Source organism: Lactuca sativa, chromosome 6, assembly GCF_002870075.4.
Source record: "Lactuca sativa cultivar Salinas chromosome 6, Lsat_Salinas_v11, whole genome shotgun sequence".
NCBI lineage: Eukaryota > Viridiplantae > Streptophyta > Magnoliopsida > Asterales > Asteraceae > Lactuca > Lactuca sativa.
In genome coordinates, this window is record NC_056628.2 from 99200980 (window position 1) to 99211325 (window position 10346).

A 10346-nucleotide genomic window follows, 5' to 3' on the forward strand; every position below is an offset into this window, starting at 1 on the left:
AGAATTATAAGGATCTTGTTTGTTAATTAATTAAGTCATTAATTAATTTAATGAAACTTATAGATGTATAAGGGTCTGAGTGTAAGAATCTGAAGGTCAGATAATTACCAAAGTTAAGAATAGTTGCTTGGTAACCAAGTAATTATTTCTTAGGGTTTAAAATCATTCTATCGTAAACACTACTAGAAAAAGCTAGAGTTTCCTACATAAATTTCCGATGACCAATAATTCATCGGTGTTTCCTACACATTACTAATGAACTTTCAAGGAAAATGCGTTATGATATTTTCTCAAAAATTCCTTAGTAATGTGTAGGAAACTCCAAGGAGCCTCACATACGTTAAAAGTTTTTCATTTAAGTTTGGAGGTCAAAATCTCATCCTATCCACCTGGGCCGTCGTCACCACCTTCTTTTGTCCGATCCTTCTCCTTTTGAATGATCGTCGCGCTTCTCTTGAGATCAAGATCAGCTTCCCAATTCAGAACTAGAAAGAATAGTAAATAGCACTGCTGATAGACTTCTAGAACAATCATTTGATCTGTTTCATTCTTTGACTGCTCTGCTCCCCCAAAAAAATGGAAAGACTTGTTTCGCCAGTTGATCTGTTTCATTCCAATTAAGGAAACCAAGAAAGACATGGGAATTTTGGGTGTTGAGAAGTAGTACGCCCGGTTCACCAAATCATAGTGAAAAGAAGAGTTTGATCCTGACTCAGAAGGAACGCTAGTTATATGCTTAACGCATGGAAGTCGAACGTTGTTTTCGGGGAGCTGGGCAGAAGGAAAAGAGGCTCAAGTTTTTCATTTAAGTGGATTCCTAGAAAGTTTTTTGGAACATCCGAAAATATTTAAAATAAAAATAATATACATTATAAATACGGGATTTTTCCAGAAAAGTTCCAATATTTTGAGCAAATTTTTAATAAAGTCCTAAATTTTATTTTTTGAATAAAAAAGTCCTGACTTTTTCACATTTTGAATAGAAAAGCTCAAAAAACCGGCTAATTTATTCACTTTAACCCTTTTTGACCTGTTCAGCAGGTCATGGGACCAAATTGTTAATTTTTCGAAAATAATGGAACTTTTTTACAGATTTCGTCAAAATTTTATGTAATGTATAAACATATCTTTTACATATCTATATCTATTTTTACGTATTTTTGTATTTTTTATGTTTTGTATGTATATATTTACGTATTTTTATATATTTTAAATGTATAAACGTATAATTTTACTTATTTATACGTGTTTTTAGCCAGTTTACATATTTTTTATGTATTTTTATGTGTTATTTTTATGTATTATGTATTTATATGTATTTTTATATATTTTTACGTATTTATATATATTTATAAAGCTTAGACGTATTGTTTTACGTATTTATATGTAGTTTTTAAAAGTATTTTACATATTTTTTGTGTGTTTTATGTGTTTTTTATGTATTATATATTTTTTTTAGTTTTCTTATATAGATGTTTATATATCTTTATGTATATTAAATGTTTAAATGTATATTTTAACATTGAAAATACATAAACGTCTACATAAAAAACTTTAAAAAATACATAAATACGTAAAAGTGTATAAAAATACATATAAATACATAATACATAATAATAACACATAAAAATACATAAAAAATATGTAAAATGGTTAAAAACACATATAAATAAGTAAAAATATACGTTTAAACATTTAAAATACATAAAAAAAATACGTAAATATATACATATAAAAACATAAAAATACAAAAATACGTAAAAATAGATATAGATATGTAGAAAATATGTTTATACATTACTTAAAAATTTCAACGAAATCTGTAAAAAAAGTCTCATTATTTTCGAAAAATTAACAATTTGGTCCCATGACCTGCTGAACAGGTCAAAAAAGGCTAAAGTGAATAAATTAGCCGGTTTTTTTTTTTTTTGGGCTTTTCTATTCAAAATGGGAAAAAATCATGACTTTTTTATTCAAAAAATAAAATTTAGAATTTTATTAAAAATTTGATCAAAATATTTGGGAGTTTTTGAAGATATCCCTTATAAATACTATTAATATTATCATATAATATTATTATTAACATTATTTGTAATATTGTTATTTATATTATAATTTGTTATAAACAATACGTCAATATCTATATTATCACTTTATTATTTAAAAATTAACAATTACATCGATAAAAGGAATATTATCGATGTAATGACGTCAAAACAAATGACAAATATTTGACCAAATAAAAATTATAAAGCACTTTACAAAAACTACAAAGACTCGTCACCTTTCTTTTAGTGGTAAAATACACAAAAATTTTATGGTTATGTTTAATGAAATTTATAAGAAGGGCATTACAAAGATCACAAATTTTATCCCACTACCTTCAGTATCAATCTTAACCCAAACCAAATCCAATGCATGTCAAACTCAATACAAGGTCTATCAATCCGGTATAAAGTTAAGTTACTACAACTATGAACTACAATTATAAACAACATAACATAACAAAAAAATAAAAAAATCCAAATCATCCGCAAAAAAAAATAAATAAATAAAATAACCAAATCAAACGGGCCCACGTGAGCGTATATCACTCGCTTGCCCGTCTCCTTTTGTTGGCACGGTGTACATGTTCTTAAGCAAATCCTGAATCTTATTATACATCATCATCTGAGACAGCTCACCACCACCACCGCCGCCACCACCACCACTGCTGCCACTACTGCCGCCGCCTCAGGATGAAGTTTCCGCCAACTTCATCTTCTCAAATAAATACTGTTTTTCAGCTTCAGCCTCATGTAACCTCTGTTTCAAATACCTGCTGGCGTAATCGTCCTCTGATTTTTCAACTTTTGCAAGTGCGAACCGTTGCAGGCGGTCGGCTTCGCGGCGGGCCTCGGCGGCTTTAAGGTCAAACATCTCGGCCTCGGCCTGTTTGAGTCTGACGATGCTTTGGAGCTCCTCCACTTGTTGCTTCTTTTTTTGTCTTTCCATTTTTAAGGCGGCTACTTCACGCGCTTTGTCTTTCAGTTCTTGATCGCATGCCTCCAGTGCCAAACGAGCTTTTTTTGTCATTCGCACTTTTTCTTCTTCCACCATTTCCATTTTTTTAATGGCTTCTTGGACCACGTCTGCTATTCGGTTGAATGCTTCTTGTAGGGCCATTACCCCGCCACTTTCTTCGTGTTTTCGGGGGTCTATGTCAAACTCTGCAATAAATGGCAATGTACTTTCATTTCCTATTTTAAGTTTTTCCTATTATTTAAACATTGTACTTCAATATTCTACCCAATTATAGCATTGTACTTTTAATTAGGACATTACACTTTGAAGAATCTATCGTGAAAATTTCATTTGTATTTGGATGACATTGCCTTAATTGTGTTAGCACAACCTTAACATTATCAAATGTTTAAAGGGAGGGAAATATGTAATAGCTTCCTACTTTTAATCCTTTTTAGGGTAAAATACAATAATTGCAATGTACTTTCATTGACATTTTACAGCAGCCTACTTTTGTTTTTTCCTATTATGGCGTTGTACTTTAAAAGATAAACCCAATTATAGCAATATCATCCAAATACAAAGCAATTAAACTATATTCCATCCCAATTATACCATTAAACTTCAATATTGATTTTATAATTATTATAACGATAACTATTATTATTATTTTCTCCTTTCTCTATTTTTCTAAGTTTTTCCGATGTATTACTACGGAATTATGATATTTGACCATGAAGAGTGATCTCTTATCCCATATCAGACTAGTTATTTTTCATGGATAATTGCCGAATTATGATATTTGACCTTATAAAATGAAAACTACAATCAAATTAACTAATTAAATATTTCAGCAGAAAAAAAAACAAGAGTAAATTACAAAAATGGTCCTCATGGTTTGGGGTAATTTGCACGTTTGGTCCGTAACTTATTTTTTTAACTTGGAAGGTCCCTACAGTTTATTTTTGTTGCGCGCTTGGTCCCTGTCTTACATAAAAAGAGTACTTTGCCCTTGATTTTTTGATTTATTTAAATAAGTTGGGGTAGGTAAGGTAAGGTAATGTGAGGCGGAAGTGGGGTAGGGGTGTGTTTACGTAAGACAGGGACTAAGCGTGCAACAAAAACAAACAGTAGGGACCTTCCAAGTTAAAAAAAATAAGTTATGGACCAAACGTGCAAATTACCCCAAACCATAAGGACCATTTGTGTAATTTACTAAAAAAAAACTACATGAGAATATTGATTACCTTGGAAAAACGAGAGTATTGCCTTTGAAGCGACAGGTTCTGCTACCCCAGTTTTCAGCTTTTCCACAAGTTCTCCACACTTCCATTACAATTTCCTCCCTCTAACTTCTTCACTCCCTCGAAAAATCCTACTCACATATTCAAGTTCTCTAACCAAAGCCTCTCGATCCCACAAAGGAGCACAATGATGAAACACATCTTTCACCCATCCAAACAATTCAGATGTCCTCATACACGCCCTACACCTAAAAACCATCTCCCCCAAACTCCCACCATTCCCAATTTGTGCATTATGTATTGCACAATCCGTATGTGTCCAATGAGAACACACATCACACCCGATCCAACGACACGTATTCACCTCAAAATCAAACTTGCTACAGATCACACACATGCAAAGATTACAGAAACCGTTTCTTTTCACACAGATCTCACACATGCAGTTATCAGCAGGGATCTGGTTTCCACACGCGATGTTTCTACATCTTTTGTATAAAAAGATTTCGATTAAAGAAGCTTGAGATAGACTAACAGTTGGATGAAGGAAGCTTGGATTCCAGTCTTTATAGCGACCAAGATTTCTAACTGTCCTCGGTGAGCTAAAACAAGGGTCTTTTCGGTCAAATCACCACGACTCAAAACCATTTTTTGAAGAAAAATGTATTCTTCTCATTGTTGATGACCACCCATTCCTTCGATTAGACCACGGAGTTCGTTTTTTAGCTTGTCTAAATACTCGTTGGGAAGATGATGCATTCTATCTGCGATTATATCGACTCTTTCTCTTGAAATGTCTCTAAGGGACATTTTGTCAGTTATATGGCGGATGACAGAATGTTCGGCTTCTAGTGGTTTGGATATTGTTAATGGGTCGGGTGTGGGCCAGGTTTCACGGGAACTTGCACTTTCGGTTGGTGAATCACGGATTTGGTCTGAATTTGAGCCACGTTCTTGAATGTTGGGAGATCCACATGCTTCACCTGGAACCAGAGTTAGAGATGTGTGGAGGACCCCGGACTTTGGTTGCTGATGTGGCGGCAACATTGATTACTGATGTGATTAACAAACACATAGGGAGATTTAGTTTTAATATTCAGAATGAATCATCATGACTGTAATTGAAGATGATAGGTCAAACATTTGCATACAGTATGATTCAAGAACAAATGAACAGTTACATATTTGAGTCTTTAAAATGTTCAGGGAAAAAGGGGTATCATCAAGGAAAGGAAGTAGAGAGATTTTTCTCATGTGCCCTTATAAACCGTAAAATAAGTTTGTAAAAAAGCCCAAAATCTTTCCGGTGATATCCAAATACCAAAAATGGAAATCTAGATATAGTAAGCACCCAATTTCGATCTTCATAAACGTCGTAAATTTCATATATGTCACCTTCGAAATCTTAAAAATGTTTTAGAATCGTAATTCGAGCAAAACAGTTGACTTTTGAAACTCAGAGAGCTTCTTCATTTTCAATTTCATCACACCGCAATTCATAAACCTCGGGATCCTAAGCTTCCAAACACTACCTTCTACACACGTCTAGTGCTAAATCAACGATTTGATGTTCCAATCGACAAAGACTATGACACGGGAACTATGGATTCCGTTAAAATCCAACATATATAACACGAAATGCAAAAATAACATAAATCTAATCGGAAGTATACTCACCAGAAACCAAAAAGTCCTCGATTTGAAGAGAAATTAGATGGATAGCCTTCAAATCAAGCTTTCAAATTAAGTCGATGAAGAGAGAGAAACACGTAATTTTAAGATCGTTCTCCCTTCTCTACTTCTGCAATCCTTCGATTTGACCTGACGAAAACCCTAATCCATTTTTCTTGTGTTTATACCAAAGAAGGAAGCCGACCGTTTTTTCCCTTTTCGCCTTTTTCTTCAATGCGTTGACCGGTTAATCCGGTCATCGTCTTGGCGGCTTCAGCGTTCTTTCACTTATTTCGGCAGTGGACTAACAAGCCCCACAACTATCTCTATATATTATAGACACCCCTCCATGATTCGGTAAATGAGAACACATTGACCCTTTTATAAATGAGAAATTAAAAATCTTTTATTTTTTGTTCCTATAAATCTTCTTATCAAATAAAATGATAATATGTGTCATATTTAATGCTCATTTAATGATATTTTAGTATACTAAAATGATACATGTTATCATTTAATTGGATAGAAGAATTTATAGGAACAAAAGTAGAAGAATATTTAATTTTTCTTTATAAATATGTTAGCAGTAAATGCAAAAATAGGAACGTAATTTGAATTATTTATCTTTATATTTTTATTATAACGTTATGACTTAAAAGAAAATGTTTAACTATAATTTTCAATTTTATAGTGATAGAGAATTTTAAAATATATTAATATATAAAAAATAACTAACTGTAGGCTATAATAATTAAAGAGAAATTTTTCTTATTGGCTAAAACAAGTTTTTTTAGTATCGTCTATTGGTGTCGAAATTTGAATTTGGCTTTTTATTCGAGTTTTGATCTCATGAAGTTTCTTGTTAAATAACCCATTTATTAAGTCCAAAAGAATGGGATAGGTATGAAGTTCTTTTCATACAACTCTCGACGACCAAGATGTTACCGTTGTAGTAAAGATACAACGAATCAGAAAAATTGTCTCTATCTTCTGTATCTTCTCTTTCTCTTTGCAATTCTCTGTATCTTAAGAACACAAATCATCACAAAGTATTTTTATGTCTTTTAAGTTGAAAAATTATTGAGAAAACATCTTAGTTATCATCGTACAACAAATAAGAAGGCAAACAGACAACAAGTTGTGCCGCTAAGCTTTTTTGTATGGCAAACCCAATTCTCTTGAAGACTACATCCACAGATCTAAGGAGATATAACATTGTTATGCATGATCCGTTATAATCTATTAAGAAGCTTCACTGCATCCGACATGTAACACCGTGAATTTCCAAAATAATTTTTCGCAAATTATAAAAACATTTCTCATTTAATTTTCATAAAAACATTAAGTTTAAATCCCAATTTACATCATACAAATCCCAAGATCATATATATATCAAAAATCCCATGCGTGTGTACAGATCAAGCCGGCGCCTTCCCCCGGTCATCGCTAGTACCTGAAACAACAACACTAACACTATAAGCACAAGGCTTAGTGAGTTCCCCAAAATACCACATAAACATATATTAGCCACTCGAGGCTATAACTCTATGGGTACGTGCACCCAAGATCTGTGAACCCTCAGGTTCTAACTCTGGGAACCTTCCGGTTCCAACTCTATAAACATGCACAGCATAAATCACATAGACATCATGCAGTACAACACATAGCATACACATAACAAACACATAATCTGACACATAACTCTGATTACCTACTCAAGGTAAAGTATAGTGAGAAGACTCACCTCGTGTATCTCGATAACTCGCGAATCCTGGAAATCACTCGTGCTCGATCCTCCGAGCTATAATCCTCCTATAACATCAGATGTCTTTAATTAACACTTTTACCACTAAGGTTGACTACCCCTAACAAGTCAACACTGGTCAACTCTGGTCAACGGTCAACTTTGACCGGACTCGGCGAGTGCACTAGGGCGACTCGGCGAGTCTATACGTATTCACCAACCCTCTAGGATTCCCTTTTTGACACGTCGAGTACACCCCTGACTCGACGGGTTCCACCTGGCATGAATCGCGGGGCCACCACGACTCAACTCGTCGAGTCTTAAGAACAACTCGGCGAGTCCCAACTCGACTCAGTCCACCTGTCAACCCTCGCTAACTCTCCCCGACTCAGTGAGTCAACTCATAACTCGGCTGGAGCACTCACTGAGTGGTCAAGGACAATCTTCATGCTACTCGCCGAGTCTGTTCTTCAGACTCGGCGAGTCCATGCCATGCATCTACTCAAACTAGCTTCTGAGGTCAGATCCGCACCATCCACTCATAGATCTGGCCCTCCTAAGCTTATTCACCACGTAAAGTCCATATCTTGGTGCTCATAACACACCTACAAGGCTCTTTTTGGAGAAATAACCTCTAAAATGGCAACCCTAGCCTCTAACCCAAAAGAGAGGGCATAAAGCATGACATTAGGGACTCTCTGGACCTGCTAAGGTCCAGATCTAAGCACCATATCCCCATGGGACCTCTCACACTTCTAATATAAAGCAAATAAGGCATGAAGAAACCCTAGATTTGACCAAATCAACAAAAATACGGAAATAAGCTCTGAATGATACCTCAAGAAGCCTCCTCTGATGAAATGAAAGAAGATCCAAGCTCCCCAACTCCTCTAGCTTGACTTTCCTCTTCCTTTCTTGCAAAAACACACAAATTTGGTGAACAATAGCCTCTTATCTCACTCACACGAATCCCTCAGTTGCTTTGGTGCTCTCAAGATAAAGGTAGCCGCAATGAAGGGCCATAAGGTCCTTTAAATAGGGCCTAGGGCCGGGAAATTAGGGTTTCATTAAACAGCGAGGACTCGCCGAGTCCATTCCTTGGACTCGTCGAGTCCAGGCGCGAACCCGCGTCCTGATCCGCGATCCCACTCGGCGAGTTTGAGCTCCAACTCGCCGAGTCCCCTCACAAAACTCCAAAAATATAAGCATAAAAGATACCTGGAAATCCGGGCTGTTACAATTCTCCCCCACTAGAACTAGACTTCGCCCTCGAAGTCTCGCTCTGCAAATAGATCCGGATGCTGCTCACGCATCTCACGCTCCGGCTCCCAGGTCATGTCCGATCCCCTCCGATGCTGCCACTAAACCAACACCAGGGGTACTTCCTTGTTCCTCAAAACCTTGATCTTCCGATCTCTGATGGCCACTGGCCTCTCGGCATAATTCAGGCTCGCATCAACCTGAATATCCTCTAATGGAACCATTGCCGACTCTTCGGCTATACACTTCCTCAGCTGCGACACATGAAAAGTGTCGTGAATCTGCCCCAACTCTGCCGGCAAATCCAAAGGATAGGCTACCCGGCCTACCCTCGCGATCACACGGAATGGACCAATATACCGGGGCCCCAACTTGCCCCTCTTCCTGAACCGAATCACTCCTTTCCAAGGAGAGAATTTTAGGAGAACAAAGTCGCCGACCTGAAACTCAAGCTCGGACCGGCACCTGTCTGCATAACTCTTCTGTCGGCTCTGAGCGGTCAACAACCTCTGTCTGACTTGCTGAATCTGCTCTGTCGTCTGAAGCACGATCTCTGTACTGCCCATCACTCGCTGACCGACCTCTCCCCAACAAATAGGGGTTCGACACCTCCTCCCATACAACAGCTCAAAGGGTGGCATACCAATGCTCGAATGATGGTTGTTGTTGTAGGAAAACTCTGCCAAGGGTAAATACGCATCCCAGCTACCCCCGAAATCCAACACACATGCCTGGAGCATGCCCTCAAGTGTCTGAATCGTCCGCTCACTCTGACCGTCTGTCTGGGGATGATATGCGGTACTAAAATGCAGTCTAGTACCCAACTCCTCATGAAATTTCTTCCAGAATCTGGAAGTGAAGCGCACATCACGGTCCGAAACAATCGAGATCGACACCCCATGCCGAGATACCACTTCCCTCACATACACCTCCGCCAATTTCTCTGCTGAAGAACTCTCACTGATGGCAAGGAAGTGAGCGCTCTTCGTCAACCTGTCCACAATCACCCAAATTGCGTCAACTCCTCTGGCAGTCCTCGGCAATTTGGTGATGAAATCCATAGTGATCTGTTCCCACTTCCACTCGGGAACCTCCAATGGCTGCAACTTGCCATGCGGCCTCTGATGCTTGGCCTTAACCCTACGGCAGGTCAAGCACCTCTCAACAAACCATGCAACATCCCTCTTCATACAGGGCCACCAATACTCCTTTCTCAAATCCAAATACATCTTAGTGGCCCCCGGATGGATCGAAAATTTCAACCGATGAGCCTCCTCCATCAAAGTGGTACGCGTTCCTCCCACAAACGGTACCCAGATACGCCCCTGAAATGTCATAAGCCCCCGACCATTGGTAACGAACTCTGAAACCAAACCAACAACCCGTTCCCTCTTCTGCATCTCAGGTTGCACAGCCTCGGCCTG

At 37.3% G+C, this 10346-nt stretch overlaps 1 pseudogene; it reads right to left on the reverse strand.

Annotated features, from left to right (window-relative positions):
- Nucleotides 1-2351: 2351 nt before the first annotated feature.
- LOC111882627 (OBERON-like protein) lies at nucleotides 2352-6188 on the reverse strand (annotated as a pseudogene).
- Between the last annotated feature and the right edge of the window lie 4158 nt (nucleotides 6189-10346).